At 44.9% G+C, this 16,455-nt stretch overlaps 1 protein-coding gene across 1 annotated transcript in view; it reads left to right on the forward strand.

The window, feature by feature from the left end:
• Window positions 1-16,455, forward strand: part of tusc3 (tumor suppressor candidate 3) — a 149,711-nt gene that overhangs the window by 98,343 nt on the left and 34,913 nt on the right. The gene's annotated exons all lie outside the window — the stretch shown is intronic.

Here is a 16,455-nt window from a genome sequence, read left to right on the forward strand (position 1 = left end):
GTGGAGCGCTCTGTGGCTGAGTAAGCAACCAACAACAGCCATTCAACAGCTGGCTCACTCATAACCAGCCAACGCAGGGATAGCAATATCTCCATACTGCCGTTTTTCATGACATGAAGCACCACAAGTAGAGGAGGAGGCCTCAATGCTCCACCGTTACCACGGTCGTTGGAGGGGATGTCAGTGGGACATCTACTGAGGAAACAAAGAACAGCTATCTAGTTCTCAAACTGCCAAGTGTCATAGATACAGACAGGTGTGTGAAGTGAACGCTGCCAGCTGTGTTGTGAATTTTTTGAAAAAAAATAAATATAGAAATGACCCCCATGCCGGTAGGAGTCATGCTGGTGTATCTCTGTACTCATGCTGGTGTACGTATGCAGCTTCAGACTGAGGGATCCTATTAGTGATCCTGTTGTAAAGTTATTCCTATTGTATTATGAATGGAGGCTGAGAGGAGCCTGAACATTGATCACAGGACATAGGGATCATGATATGAGACATGATGATACATTATTATCACGTGTATTTACGAGGGCAAGACACACCAACCATCAAATTCTATCAATCTTCTGGAGGACTTGGGAGCTGAAGTGAGCTGCAGAGACACCTAGCAGCGGGCACCGGGTCAGGGTAACATTTTGCCGCCCTGGTCGGTTATGAGTATTGGTTAATTAGGCGGAGCCGCACTCTAAAGCCACTTCTCTGCTGTTACTGGAAACATGAGGCTGGTGTTGTAATGCCTGGTATCCTCTGCCTCTGGCTGCGTCTCGCTGGTCACGGCGTTTCGACACCTTGTTCCAGCGTTCCCTCCCTCTGCCCCTCGCTGGTCCAGGCGCTCTGACACCTGGTCCCATCGTTCCCTCCCTCTGCCCCTCGCTGGTCCAGGCGTTCTGACACCTGGTCCCAGCGTTCCCTCCCTCTGCCCCTCGCTGGTCCAGGCGTTCCGACACCTGGTCCCAGCGTTCCCTCTGTCTGCTCTCGCTGGTCCAGGTGTGCCGACACCTTGTTCAATCGTTCCCTCCCTCTGCCCCTCACTGGTCCAGGCGTTCCAATATCTGGTCCCAGCGTTCCCTCCCTCTGCCCCTTGCTGGTCCAGGCATTCCGAAACCTGGTCCAAGCATTCCCTCCTTCCGCCCCTCACTGTTCCAGGCGTTCCAGCACCTGGTCCCAGCATTCCCTCCCTCTGGCCCTCGCTGGTCCAGGCTTTCCGACACCTGGTCCCATCGTTCCCTCTCTCTGTCCCTCGCTGGTCCAGGCATTCCGACACCTTGTTCAATCGTTCCCTCCCTCTGCCCCTCACTGGTCCAGGCATTCTGGCACCTTGTCCCAGCGTTCTCTACCTCTGCCCCTCGCTGGTCCAGATGTTCCGACACCTGGTCCCAGCGTTCCCTCCCTCTGCCCCTCGCTGGTCCAGGCATTCCGACACCTGGTCCCACTGTTCCCTCCCTCTGGCCCTCGCTGGTTCGGGCTTTCCGACACCTGGTCCCAGCGTTCCCTACCTCTGCCTCTCGCTGGTCTACACCTTGCCCCAGCGTTCCCTCCCTGGCTTCAGATGGAGGGCATCTCACCGTTGGAGATGCTTTTGTGCATAAGGATCATTCTTCTTGCCGTATCATTATTCTGGTGATCGACGTTATAGTTATTATTTTTCCCATTCCATTCCAGTAAGTAGGAAGGCAAACATTCATTTGGCTCCATCAGCTGTCAAATCTGTTTGTTTTCCTTCACATCCAATCCGTTTGCCAGCCAAGCGTTGGGTCCAAATCTCCTAGGGTGCGCAGTTGATAAAAGCCTCCAAGATGTGCAAAAACATGCAAATTAATCTGCATAAATTCATCATTTTGTGAACCCTCCCGGATATTATGGAAATACTTGTAACAGTAGCAACAACAACAATAAGAACAATGCTGTGTTAAAACACTGCACTGAAACAACTGAGAGAAATTGCTTTGGGGCTAAGATGTCCCACTGTTTCTGAACCATGGACATTTCCCCAACTAGTTTTGTAGATATTGCTATGTCTAAGCCTCACAGACAAAACAAATAATCCCCCTATAAATGAATGGTCTTTATTTATTTTCTATGGCAAGTGACCATGGTATAAGAGGGATAATGCTTTTGGACACCTGTCCAACAATAGTTCCGTCCGTTAATTCTTGTTTATTTGAATGGAAAAAAATGTTAACGGTCCAAATGTTAAAAAATCTACTTTGACCCTCGGGAACGAATAATCGAATAATCGAATATTCTGTCCCATCCCTATTTTTGACCATTCCAGAACCATGGAAAGGTCTCTAGTAGTAACTGCTTTAGAGCAGCATTAGAACCATGGACTGGTCTTTAGCAGTAATGGTGCGGCCACACCAACCGCGTTACTCGCGTTGGATAACGCGAGTAACGCGCCTAACCTGACGCTTGATCAGTGTGTGGTGGTTCAACGCTTCCAACGCGTCAACGCGCCAACGCAGCTAGATGAGTCCATGTCCATGCAAGTGAACGGAGCGTTCCCTCTTCGTCATAACTATCAAACCAAACATCCTTCACATTCACCGAGCGAACATTATGAAAGTAAAATGCACATTTCTCGCTAAAAATGTTTCCATAAACGCATTTAATGGCGTAACTATGTAACTATTTCCACCCAGAATAAAGAAAGATGTCGGCCGTGGCTGCGCTGGAGTCCGAGGAAGGAAACCCAAACGCCGCCGTGTTTGGGTGCATGATAGAGTTTAGATCGGGTTAGATTAAATAATCTCGGATATAAATAACAATAATCGGGTTCAATAACTTCACATGGTGTGTCTGATGTGTTTCCAGCATTCGCAGTGTTGATCAGCAGAGATCTAGTCAGCCAAGACGTTGAGGTTGCTTAGCAACCAGAGACTCTGTCCATGCAAGTGAACGGAGCGTTCCCTATTCGTCATAACTATCAAACCAACCATCCTTCACATTCACCGAGCGAACATTATTAAAGTAAAATGCACATTTCTCGCTAGAAATGCTTCCATAAACGCATTTAATGGCGTAACTATGTTACTATTTCCACCCAGAATAAAGAAAGATGTCGGCCGTATGCTTCTGTGCAAGCTCACTACTCTCTGCCAGTGACGTCGGGTCAAGCTCCACGCTGATTGGCTATCGCGGCTAAGCGTCACGCGTTGGAGCGTTGAAAGTTCAATTTTCTGAACTCCGTGCGTTGGGCGCGTTACTGCGTTTACGTGCAACTGCCGCGCCTAACGCCCCCAACGCAACGCTTCAACGCTTCAACGCGTGTAATGGTGCGGCCACACCAACCGCGTTACTCGCGTTGGATAACGCGAGTAACGCGCCTAACCTGACGCTTGATCAGTGTGTGGTGGTTCAACGCTTCCAACGCGTCAACGCGCCAACGCAGCTAGATGAGTCCATGTCCATGCAAGTGAACGGAGCGTTCCCTCTTCGTCATAACTATCAAACCAAACATCCTTCACATTCACCGAGCGAACATTATGAAAGTAAAATGCACATTTCTCGCTAAAAATGTTTCCATAAACGCATTTAATGGCGTAACTATGTAACTATTTCCACCCAGAATAAAGAAAGATGTCGGCCGTGGCTGCGCTGGAGTCCGAGGTAGGAAACCCAAACGCCGCCGTGTTTGGGTGCATGATAGAGCTTAGATCGGGTTAGATTAAATAACAATAATCGGGTTAAATAACTTCACATGGTGTGTTTCCAGCATTCGCAGTGTTGATCAGCAGAGATATAGTCCGCCAAGACGTTGAGGTTGCTTAGCAACCAGAGACTCTGTCCATGCAAGTGAACAGAGCGTTCCCTCTTCGTCATAACTATCAAACCAAACATCCTTCACATTCACCGAGCGAACATTATGAAAGTAAAATGCACATTTCTCGCTAGAAATGTTTCCATAAACGCATTTAATGGCGTAACTATGTTACTATTTCCACCCAGAATAAAGAAAGATGTCGGCAGTATGCTTCTGTGCAAGCTCACTACTCTCTGCCAGTGACGTCGGGTCAAGCTCCACGCTGATTGGCTATCGCGGCTAAGCGTCACGCGTTGGAGCGTTGAAAGTTCAATTTTCTGAACTCCGGGCGTTGGTGCGTTGGGCGCGTTACTGCGTATTGAATGGACTGTGCCTAGACCAATGGTTCCCTATGCAAAAATGCCGATTTTCAACGCCCCTAACGCGAGCAACGCGGTTGGTGTGGCCGTACCTTAACTGTTTTAGACCATTCCAGAACCATGGACAGGTCTCTAGTAGTAACTTTTTTTGACCATTCCAGAACCATGGAAAGGTCTCTAGTAGTAACTGTTTTAGAACATTCCAGAACCATGGACAGGCCTCTAGTAGTAACTGTTTTAGACCATTCCAGAACCATGGACAGGTATCTAGCAGTAACTGTTTTAGAGCAGCATTCGAACCATGGACAGGTCTCTAGTATCAACCGTTTTAGACCATTCCAGAACCATGGACAGGTCTCCAGTGTTTCTAAAAACTTTTTTCCGCCAAATCACACAAAATAGATACATTTGTCAGCGCGCTACCTTTTTTTCTCTCAGACAGCGAGTTAAAAGACACACATCGCTACAGCGCCAACATAGCCCTGCCTTCTGTCACTCACTCGCAGTGCGGTCTCTGGCAGTGATTCGGCACTAGTCTCATTGACCTATTTGACGTGTAAGCTGAAGGTTAGCCAGCACAGCTAGCATCTCAAGTGCAACACCTCCGCGACCGGTTTAGGTAGAGAAGGAAAAAAGAGTAGTGACGGAGGAGTGCAGTTTAGAAGTACTTTGGATTGAGGCAAATTACCAAGGTAAGTCAAAAGACTCATGTAAAGTCATATGCATGAACACGGTTTCGGGTTTCATAACTGCACATAAACAGCAATAGCGTACTAAACTGCAACTAAACATGGTGTTTACAATCAATGACTAAGAGAAGGTTTCTGAGGAAAAAGGTAAATTGAATGTGTTCCGATTGAATTGAATTAAATCAGAACACATCTTCTTCAGCCCAATCTAGTGGCCATATATATTTTTTTTATATATATTTTTATATATTTTTTATGTACATATTTGAGAGCGCTTGGCTTGGTGTCATTCGATTATATTCGCCCTGAACTTTAAAGGGATACTTCACCCATTTAGAACCGGCGTTATATCATTATAAAATCGCTATTGTAATATAAATAAATATATAAATAAATATCAGTCTAAACCAGTCTCCCCTTGGCCCATTTTTTCTCATCTAATTTTCTCCCGAAATGACGTCAAATGACGCGTTTGACGTCATTTCGGGAGAAACCTCTTGTCCCGCTAGAAGGGCCAAGGACTACAACACACTTTTGGTGGCAAATTTTTCCACCAATAAGGAATGAGAGGGGGCGGGAGCTCGCGTACTGAGGGGGAATGAGGGGGACGGGAGACCGACAGGTGGGCGGGGCAGCGAGCGCAATGCACTGTGGTAGTTGGAAGTTTTCTTACTTTGAGCCAGAGAGACCATGAAAACACTCTTTCTGCCTTTTTTCAGGCTAGGATGAACCGATTTAAAAAAAAAAATCACATTTATAATACATTGAATTATTTAATTCATAAAACTTTCATATTCCCACCGGTGAAGTATCTCTTTAAATAGAGGTTTCAAGTGTCAAAATTGTAAGATATCAACCTATTTGTGCCACATAGTACGATAGTGCTACCAACTGATAATGACCTACTGATCATTATTTCAGGTGGAAATGTAATCTTCCACTTACGCTGTGTTCCAGCTTTATTCACTCTTGCCAAGTAGTATCCACATTGAGTATTTCACTTGCACAACAATCTTTCTATTGGCACCAAGATTTCATATTATAGCCCTTGTAGTTGTGGAGATATACTCTATACTCTCAGGGGCCTGGCAAAATGAGGCCCGTTCACGATTCCGATTTTAATTTGGGCATGTGAACATGACATTCGGGCAAGTCGAACATGACCTGTACTTGCCTTATGGGCAAGTGCTTTTGAAACCTTAGTGTCAACCCCGGAGTAGTAACTGTTTTAGAGCTAGCAGCATTAGAACCATGGACACTGGACAGGTCTCTAGTAGTAACTGTTTTAAAGCAGCATTAGAACCATGGACAGGTCTATATAGCAACTGTTTGAGAGCATTCCACATCCATGGACAGGTCTCTAGTAGTAACTGTTTGAGAGCATTCCAGATCCATTGACAGGTCTCTGAAATTAACAGTTTGAGAGCATTCCAGAACCATGGAAGGTCTTTAGTAGTAACTGTTTTAGAGCAGCATTAGAACCATGGACAGTGCTCTAGTAGTAACTGTTTTATAGCATTCTAGAACCATGGGCAGGTCTCTAGGAAAAACAAACCCTCAGGAACAGTGCATACTTCTGCAATCCACCAGTGCTCAGCGGCCAAGCCTGGTATTGCAGCTGTTTAAGCGGGCTGTGGACGGGTCCCTTGATTCAAGGGGCTCAGAAGTAGATATCTCCGTTCACTCCAATACAAGTGGGGAACAGGAATGTGTCTCCGCAAAAATGTTTAGTTTTCTCTCTTCAAAACGCCACCTCAAGCGTTTTATTAGCCGTATTTTTTGCTGAAGAAGGAGGGGTGGGCAGTTGAAAGGAGTCGTAGGGAAACAAATGTTGTTTCGGCCCGGCATTCGAGAGGGCCTAGTGCACGGCTCCGTTAACTTCTCGTGTCCAAGGTTTTTCCTTTTACTTAACATTAATGACGTTCATGGTTTTTAGGCACTGTGGTGACTTTTTATCACAAAGTGTTTTAGTCATAAAGGGATTTTTATACTGGTTCAGCTGCTGCTCAATGACTCTCACGTTCCTCTGCTTGCGATCATTGCGATTCACCATTTATTAATCCATTTATTCAAAAGATCCAAAGACAAAGAACGGGTGCATTACGGTGTCATTCTTATAATATTGTTAATAGCCTAATAAACATTTCAGTTGTTTTAGTATTTAATTTTTCATTTGCTTGTTTAGCTATGTATGACACTTAACAATGTTGGTGTAGGCCTATTACAAATATTTATGTGGGTAGGCTACTCCAACCTCGTTACTGATCGATACGTAAACATTTATTTGTATATAAATTATTGATAGCATTTTTCGTAAATAGTTGGATGGAATCTGTTTCTTAAGCAATAACATTGAACTGTATTGTTTTCTAGGCCAACATACATTTACTATCTTGTTGGTATTATATGTTGTATGGAGCAATCTTTCATATTTATGAAGTTAACTTATACTTCCATGGTCGGTAAACAATGTGACTGCGATCGCTCAGACCTCTCGCTTATGATGCTACAATGCTAAAAAACAAGAATATTTCTGCATGCGATACGTCATGAACTAGGGCGTGGCTAGGCTCCCGTGATGCGGAAGCATATCGCTCCTTGATGTGACCCTGCGCCATTGAGCAGTTTACATAGGAATGAATCGGTGCCATTTTGGAATCCGATGTCCATTCTATCATATGTCCATAACTGTTTTAGAGCAGCATACCAGAACCATGGACAGGGCCCTAGTAGTAACTGTTTTAGAGCAGCATTAGAACCATGGACAGGTCTCTAGTATAAACTGTTTTAGAGCAGCATTAGCACCGTGGACAGGACTCTAGTAGTAACTGTTTTAGAGCAGCATCAATATGAAGGTATTATTGTAGCAAAAGTCCTTAGCATGCGTACACTAAATTCACAAAGGTTTAGCAGTAAATCTGAAGTCGTATATATTTATTTTGCATCTGTACACTAAAGTTACAAATGTGTAACAGTAAATTTGAAGTCGTAAATATTTTTTCTATAATTTTAAACACAAAATAGGGGATACAAGTCCTTTGTTACAAGACTTTGTGCATGACTCTTTGAAATTGTGATGCACAGGATAGGATTTGTGCACCCCAACTTCAAAGAGTCATGCACCATGTTGTTTTTCTCGCTTTTCTCGTTTTTCTAATGGACTTGTGCTCGCTCATTAAAATGCTCAAAGAACATAGCAATCTATATGATTTTATTTGTGAGGAAATATTTCACAGATGTGCAACTTCGGATGCATTCGTTCACATTTGGGTTTATGAATGCACAGATTTTGTGCATGTTCTCAGATTATGAAACTCGGGTGTGCAAATGTGTTTTGCACCAACTGCGCTGCAATGATTGTAGCAAATGTCTCAAGTGCATGACTCTTTGAATTTGTGATGCACAAGATAGGATTTGTGCACCTGTAACATAGGACTTTTGAACTTGTAGACCCTATTTTGTGTTTACAATGGCAGAAAAAATATTTATGATTTCAAATTTACTGTTACACATTTGTGACTTTAGTGTACACATGCAAAAGACTTTTGCAATATATATATATATTGTTGCAGACGCCATGGAGCAGTGCGGGGAGTGGTAGGTTATTCTGGGGATCGTTAAGCAGGGGTGCTTGGGCTTAAGAGGGCGAGCAAACAGTCGTGTAGGGGAAGGAAGGCTAGAGAAGCTTACGCTAGCAAAGGACCGGCAGGATCTGTGTGATCGCCTGGCAGCGTGCTACGCCCTGAGAGAGAGAGAGACAGGTGGAAGGTGTTGGACGGACATTGAACTGGAGCATAAAGGAGGTGGACGACCCTTTTCCCACCCTGGTTCAGTTCACTCGGTAAATAAACCATTCTGCTACTCTCTGTGTGTTGTCATTTTATCTATCCGACTTGGTAGCGTGGAAACCCCACACCCACTGGCCTGCTACAATATATACATATATGTACGTATGTATTCTACGTTTTTTGTAAACAATAAACAATAGGAGAATGATACAAGTCATGGTCACTCAAAGCTCATCCTACTGACTCTTGTAAAGTATAAAAACATATATTTATTTTTCCTAATTTATTTTTGTCTTCGTTGCCACTTGTACATAGAGGCTGGCATTTGATTAAGGAAAATTCAGCAGGAACACTGTGACACATGCAGATACACACACACGTGTCCATGCATGCACACACTCACTAACACCAAACTGCTCAACAGAATGGCTCCCTTGAGAACATGCACATAAACTATTTTTATCTCTCCTGCCATGCGTTAATACGGGCATAACTGGAGCTCCTTCTCACCATTTAAAACACACACACACACTCCTACCCCCTTTACATATTCATCTCATTATCTATCTATCTATCTTAAGAGCCTTTCCAGACCCCTCCCCCCCCCCCCCCCCCCCGAAATGGACTGCTTGTTTGATCAGATGCAGCGCGCACATTACTTAATAATGTCAACACTTGTAGCGGAGGAGAGAGAGGGGGAGAGATGGAGAGGGTGGCAGAGAGAGAGGTAGACAGGCTGATCGGGAGTGAGAGACAGACCCGACCCGGTTGGGAAGATTGAGAGAGCGAGAAGGACCCCAAATGATGGGAGGTTGTTAAATGCTGAGTTGGGAGCTGGTGTTAAAGGGAAACTTCACCCATTTCCATTAAGCTTTGTATCGTTAGAAACCCACTCAAATTTTTTGAATGGTTGTGCATCATTACCTTATTTTCTGGAGGGACTGGAGAGATCCGTATCGATTTCCATCACTTCCTGTTTAAGATGACGCAATATGACGATTTTTGCGTAGAAGTAAATAGGAAGTGTAATGGCCCGTTCAGACTACACGATTTCAGCCCGATTTTGCCCCGATTCTTTCGTCGCAGACAAATTTGCGAATCGTACATGATTTTGGCAGGTCGGCGACGAGACGAGGTCTTGTAATGTGACATGCTTGTGATCTGCGATGTTTTCGTCAGCGACGTTCGAAAACCCCACGACGAAAAGTTTGGCATGTCCGAATTTTTTGGGGATTCGCATGACGTATACATTGTTGACATGAGGGAACCACGCCCCCAGTTAGGTGAGGGAAGCCCGCGAACAGCTGGAGCTCACGCGCAGTGTTTACCAACTGACTTCACTGCACTACACTGAGTAGGAGTATCTACTGCAAAAATGAATGCGATCAATAACAAGAAGAATGCTAATAAAGAAAACTATAGAAAATGGAGTGGAAATGTGGCAGCAACGTCACTGCATTTTCGACGTGTCCTCGAAGGACTTTCACGATAGGGTGAAAAGGGATACAGCCTGGCGAGAAATAGCCGACACCCTTGACCTACCTGGTAAGTTTGGAGCCATCAGCTGTTGACGTGCTAATAGCTATCTTAACTATCATAAACCGTCTCTGTGCAAAGGACCGCCAGCATAATGCCTATAGCTAGGTACTCTTGATCCAGTGTTGACACTTTGTTGCTAGGCTACGTTGTTGCTGCCTCTACTTTGTATAGTTCATGTCACGCGCAACGCAACTACTGTGAGGAATTGCCGCATTGAGCAGATATAAAAACTACTGGAACCTTTATGACAAAAATGTAAAAAGCATTTATGTTGGTTCTAAATCCTAGATTTTCAAAATATCTTGCAAACTTGAATGATACAAAGTAGAGAGCATCACACCCTCGAATCTTGTAGTGTGGCCAGTCTTATGACGAGACAAGGCCCGATTTCCTGGTTCTGTGATCGTATAGTGTGACATGTTAAATCGTGGAGGAATTTCTGAGAATCGTGTAGTCTGAACCGGCCATAAGAGGGGAGGATTCTCGTAAGACTACAAGCACTAGTCCCACCCCCCTATAGGGGGTGAGACCCACTGCCCCTACAGACCTATTAGAGCAGTGCCAGTGGGTGGGACTTCACCAGCAGAAACTAACATCCACAGCATCTGAAGCTAGGCTAACAGAGGCTGTTGATAAAACTGAAGTACAATGGCGGAAGGTACAGGATCTGACAAAGAAGATGGCACCATTTCGAAAGAAATACAAACAAGGACTAATTCACTGAGTTCACCAACTAATACTCTAAACTAGAAATGTTGTGTGAAATGATTTTCAAGCAGTCTTGCGGTATCAGCTTGGTAGATGGAACAGCGAGGTGTCCGATGGGCGGAGATCTAGATCAGCGGGAGTGGCCAACGAAGCTGTGCATCGTGGTGCATGGTGGAAGTTGTTGTCTTCAATCCAAAAGCGCCAAAAAGCGGTCACTTTCTGCCTTTTCTCGGTCAAGACGGCACCAAATTAGAATTTTATTTTATTATTCGATTACACATAGTACCCAATTTCAATACATATTCATGCCTCCATCGGTGAAATGCTCCTTTAAGAGATCATGCAATGAGCTAGGCAACTAATCACCTCGCCCCTACCCGCTCCATCACTTCATCTCTCTCACTCTGTCTCTACCTCTCTCACATTCCCTGACTCTCTCTCGTCCCTACCACTCTCTCTCGTTCACTGACTCTCTCTCTCTGTCCATATCTCTCTCTCTCTCGTCCCTACGACTCTCTCTCTCTGCCTCTACCTCTCTCTCGTTCCCTGAATCTCTCTCTCCGTCCCTACTTCTCTCTCTCTGTATCTAGCTCTCTCTCGTTCTCTGGCTCTCTCTCTCCATCCCTACCTCTCTGTCTCTACCTCTCTCCTTCCCTTACTTTCTCTGTCTCGTTGTCTATACCTCTCTCGTTCCCTGGCTCTCTCGTCGTCTGTACCTCTCTCGTTCCCTGACTCTCTCTCTGTCTCTAGCTCTCTTGTTCACTGACACTCTCTCTCCATCCCTACCTCTCTCTCTCTCTGTCTCTCTCTCTCTCGTTCACTGACTCTCTTCTGCCCTACCCCCTCTCGTCCCCTGACTCTCTTTGTCTCTCGTCCCTACCTCACCTCCTTCCCTGACTCTCTCTCGTCACCTCTACCTCTCGTTCCCTGACTCTCTCTCGTTGTCTATACCTCTCTTGATTCCCTGGCTCTCTCGTCGTCTATACCTCTCTCGTTCTGACTCTCTCGCGTTGCTTCTACCTCTCTCCTTCCCTGACTCTCTTGTCCCTGCCTCTCCATCCTTCCCTGACTCTCTCGTCGCCCCTACCTCTCTCCTTTCCTGACTCTCTCTCTCGTCATTTCTACCTCTCTCCTTCCCTGACTCTCTCTCGTCCCTACCTCTCTCCTTCCCTTACTCTCACTCTCTCTCGTCCCTACCTCTCTCCTTCCCTGACTCTCATCGTCTATACCTCTCTCGTCCCTACCTCTCCCTCCTTCCCTGACTCTCTCACCACCTCTATCTCTCTGCTTCCCTAACTCTCTCTTTCGTCACCCTGTGTTTTTTTACCAGGAATAGCTGATGCGCATAAGACTACGAGTTTATGTCTGGTGTTCGGAACCTGATTTCAGTTGGCACATCCGTAGCTCCATAAAAATGTTGTCCTCTTTAAATTTGCTATATAGTTTTATACTGCTTCTTAGTGGGAACTTTAAAGCCTACTGTGTCAATAGTGCCTCTGTGTGAGGTTGAATAAAGATCACTTTTATCTTACCAAGCATTCTTTTAATACTTACAGGCACAGACACACGCACATACGCACACACCCAAGCACACTGGAAGGCCGACATACATTTATGCACACAAGGACACAGCAAAATACACAAAAACACGGAAACACAAAAAGATAATTACACCCGGACGCACACGTGCGTACGTGAAACACACACACTCCCTCAGTTGCACAGGAGTTTATGGGTGCATTTGATGGGCTGTTTTAACACCCTGTGGGGCAGAATAACTCAAGTTAACATGTTAACGGGGACCACCTGCTTTTACAGCCATTACACTCCACCACTGGCAGAGGATGAGTAGAGAACAGCATATAATAATAATAAACACACACACAAACACACACGCAGGCATCATTTCAGATATTTTTGCAGTTTAAAACAACACATTGTTTTTTGTAAAGACTATAAATGTGAATCCTATAAACCATATCAAACAGATGCTTGGCTCTGTTCACACATCTTGGGTATCTGGATTTGACACCATTTCTTTCCGCCTGTTCAGACGGGGGTGCTTACAAGATATCTCTGGTTATTATGCACCCACACATATGGCCATGCACCACATCAATGGTTTGAACATCTCCAAGAAGGAGGGAAATGCAGCAAGCGCACCGGACCAGCTTACATCGCTCTGGATAAGGCTGGGAATCCTGTTTAACAGGAGGATTTCAAGGGCTAGGATTCCACCTGGTTAACAGGAGGATTTCAAGGGCTAGGAATCCTCCTGGTTAACAGGAGGATTTTGAGGGCTAGGAATCCTGTATAGCTAAGCGTATTGGGGGCTTCAGAGTTGTTAGCATATGACACGCGCGTGCTTTATATTGGTTGAGGGTTAGCGTACACCACCTCTGAAAGTGGGCGGACACCGCTCGCATTTTGAGAACTCTCTTTACGATCCTGCTCCCAAAAGAGGGACATGGAAGGCTTTGGTAAACAAGTCGTCTCCCCTGCAGTTCTCATGGTTTCACAGGTGTTCTGTTAATAATTAGGAAAGGTTCTAGTTTGCTGTAACTGTGCGTGGCCAGAGACACTGAGATGGTTAAAAGGTCTATGTAGGATGGTTGTCTTGGTAACTCCATTACTCCAGACTGATTGACAATACTTTACTAATCTTTGGGAAAGTAATTTCTATCAATAAATCTGATAAAACAATACATGTAGGACAGAATAATACACACATCACACACACACACACACACACACACACACACATACACACACACAACTCCCCACTTACAATCGATATGCAAGTAGTCGCACAGAACATCATTTTTTGTTTGTTGTTGTCAATCTCAATTCCACTCAAATCTGTCCGGAAAAACTAAGATACAACCGGTGCGCGGATAAAGATTCAAATGACGTGATTTAGAATACTGCCATGAAAAATATATTGGATGAGGCAGCTACTGGGAACATACTCAATAATATGCACAATCTTTGAAAGGCATAAAGTGGCTACAGAGCTAGTTCAGAGCATCTTCATTCTCACACCTGTAAAGGAACAACACTGGTCTGAGTCTAACTGTAGATGAATAGAAAATGCCAAAGCAGAATGCTGTTCAAGCATAAGAATAATTTGCTACTTTGTGTAACAGATGAACAGTGTACAAACTGCCGATGGATAATATTTCTAAGGTGGGAGAAATTCCCTCTTCAAAGTATCAGAATAGCCCTTCAGAGTGGAGGGCTTGAACCCAGACCTGCTCCAATGGTTGGAGAGCCGTTGATGGGGTGTTAATCTCTCTGCAGAGCCCCCTGGCCCCGGTGTAAAAAACGTACCCAAGGCGCTGACAGACACCCCACTGAGACCCCTCCAAGGGGCCGGCGCTGCTGAAACAAGGTTTACCACAGCAGGGTCTCACCTCCACAAGTAGAACAAACACTAGAGGGGGGCCGACCCCAGACACTTCGTGAAGGACGCAGTGTGAGCCAGAGATATAAAGAGAGAGAGAGCGACTGAAGGGAGGTTCAGACAGAGAGCCTGTGAGCCAAGGAGCATTGATCACATTCAAATTGAAAATGTTGAAATGAGAGAGGTTGAGACTGGGAGAGAAAAGGAGACAGAGAGGGATCACGAGAGGAACTGAGAGTCTGGAAGGGAGAGGGAGAGACTGAGGGAGACGGAGGGACAGAGTATGAGATGGGGAGGGAGGGAGAGATGGGGACTGTACCAGACATAGTATTATCTATCAGGCAGCAGGCTGTGGTGATTGCTTCCTTCTTTCATGGTTGAGATGAAGGGCAGGCAGGCTGGGTGAGTTAAAGGGCAGTTAAGAGGAGAAACACACATGTCCATAAAACAAGGAGAGGAGAGCAATAAGGTTAATTTTCGCTGTTGCCCGTCATCGTCATCGTTCAGAAATACACTCTTATTACTTACTCTTACTCTTATCTTCTGTTAACGTCTCTCCACTGGTCTCTATACCTCATCCCACTGTCTCTCCCCTATCCTCATTATGTGGCCTGTCTCCAAAGTAAGGCATAATTTATAATGGGATCGTTAAATATCTAAGTGGTGTAAGGTAATAATGTATAATTTATTACTTGATCTTATAATATTATATATAAATATTTTTATAATTGTTATAATGAGATATTAAAGCGGTTAGATTCAAGAGAGCAGAGAATAATGTAAACTCCCCTCGCTACGTTTCTCAGCTTTGAGAAGTGTTGAATTCCATGAACCTGTGATTGACAGGCAAGATGGATTCTCTGAACTAATACAGGGCGGAGTTGACCTTGTTATATTAAAGGTCTAAACTGTAAACTGGACAGGGGTAGAAACAGATATTCTCACAGAGCATTCATTCACTAAAGCTGACGGATGGCTGTCACAAACTACCCTCAAATGAGGTATGAGGTGTTGGTGGTGGTGGTCTTTGGTGGTGGTGGTGGCGGTCTGTGGTGTTGTTGGTGGCGGTCTATAGTGGTGGTGGTGGTGGTTGTCTGTGCTGGTGGTGGTGGTGGTTGTCTGTGGTCTGTGGTGGTGGTCTGTTGTGGTGGTCTGTGGTTGTCTGTGGTGGTGGTGTCTGTGGTGGTCTTTGGTGGTGGTGGTGGTCTGTGGTGTTGGTGGTGGTGGTGGTGGTCTATAGTGGTGGTGGTGGTGGTTGTCTGTGCTGGTGGTGGTGGTGGTTGTCTGTTGTCTGTGGTGGTGGTCTGTTGTGGTGGTCTGTGGTAGTGTTCGGTGTTCTGTGTTGGTCGTCTGTGGTGGTGTTGGTGGTGGTGGTCTGTGGTGGTTGTCTCTGTCTCCCTACCCCCGTCTGCAGGACACACCCTTGTCAGTGTGGTGTGAGATGCTCCCTGCTGCCAGCAGCGGGCTGTGAAACACGGCGAGGGGATATTTATTTATCTGGATTGTTATTTCTGGCTGATTTGTATTCCGTCTCGCTGCTCTTTGATGCCTGACTGACAATGCACAATGATAACACAATATCCAGATGTCCCAGGTGTCTGCGTTTGTGACGCCATGTTTTGAAGTATGTGCAGAGATGAGAAACATTTCTCAAGAATCTTGACATGCCATTTGATTTAGGATCAAAGGAAAACATGGGTTCGTTGGCTGCTAAGATTATTTACAAAAAAACTGAAAATCCCACCTACATGCACAATGTAGGCTGTTTCCTGGAACATCTGAGCATGCCTTTCAATCAGCACAATGAGTCTCTATCTCTACCTATCAATCTATTGATCTCTAGTGAAGAGAGAAGGATAAACCTGTGCGAGGAATCAATTTGCATTCATTCATTCTTTTAAACACAGTTAAACTGTTTTCTCACTATCAAATACTCGTCAATCTGAAAAGTTATGGGATTGTACATGATGTCTATGTCAAAAATATATTTGTTTGCTGTACGGTGTTTGCAGATGCATTGTTTTAAAAGTACAACCTCTTACCGCTGTATCAGCTGTTCTTTCCCAAATAATTTAACCAACATAATAATTTACCCTAAAACGAGATTTTGATTTGGAAGGCTGGGATATAGCCTACTTTGCTCGAGTTTATTATTGTTATTACTATTATTTTAACGCATGGCATAGCCTACTAAAGTGTT

This window comes from Gadus morhua, chromosome 3 (genome assembly GCF_902167405.1).
Source record: "Gadus morhua chromosome 3, gadMor3.0, whole genome shotgun sequence".
Lineage (NCBI taxonomy): Eukaryota > Metazoa > Chordata > Actinopteri > Gadiformes > Gadidae > Gadus > Gadus morhua.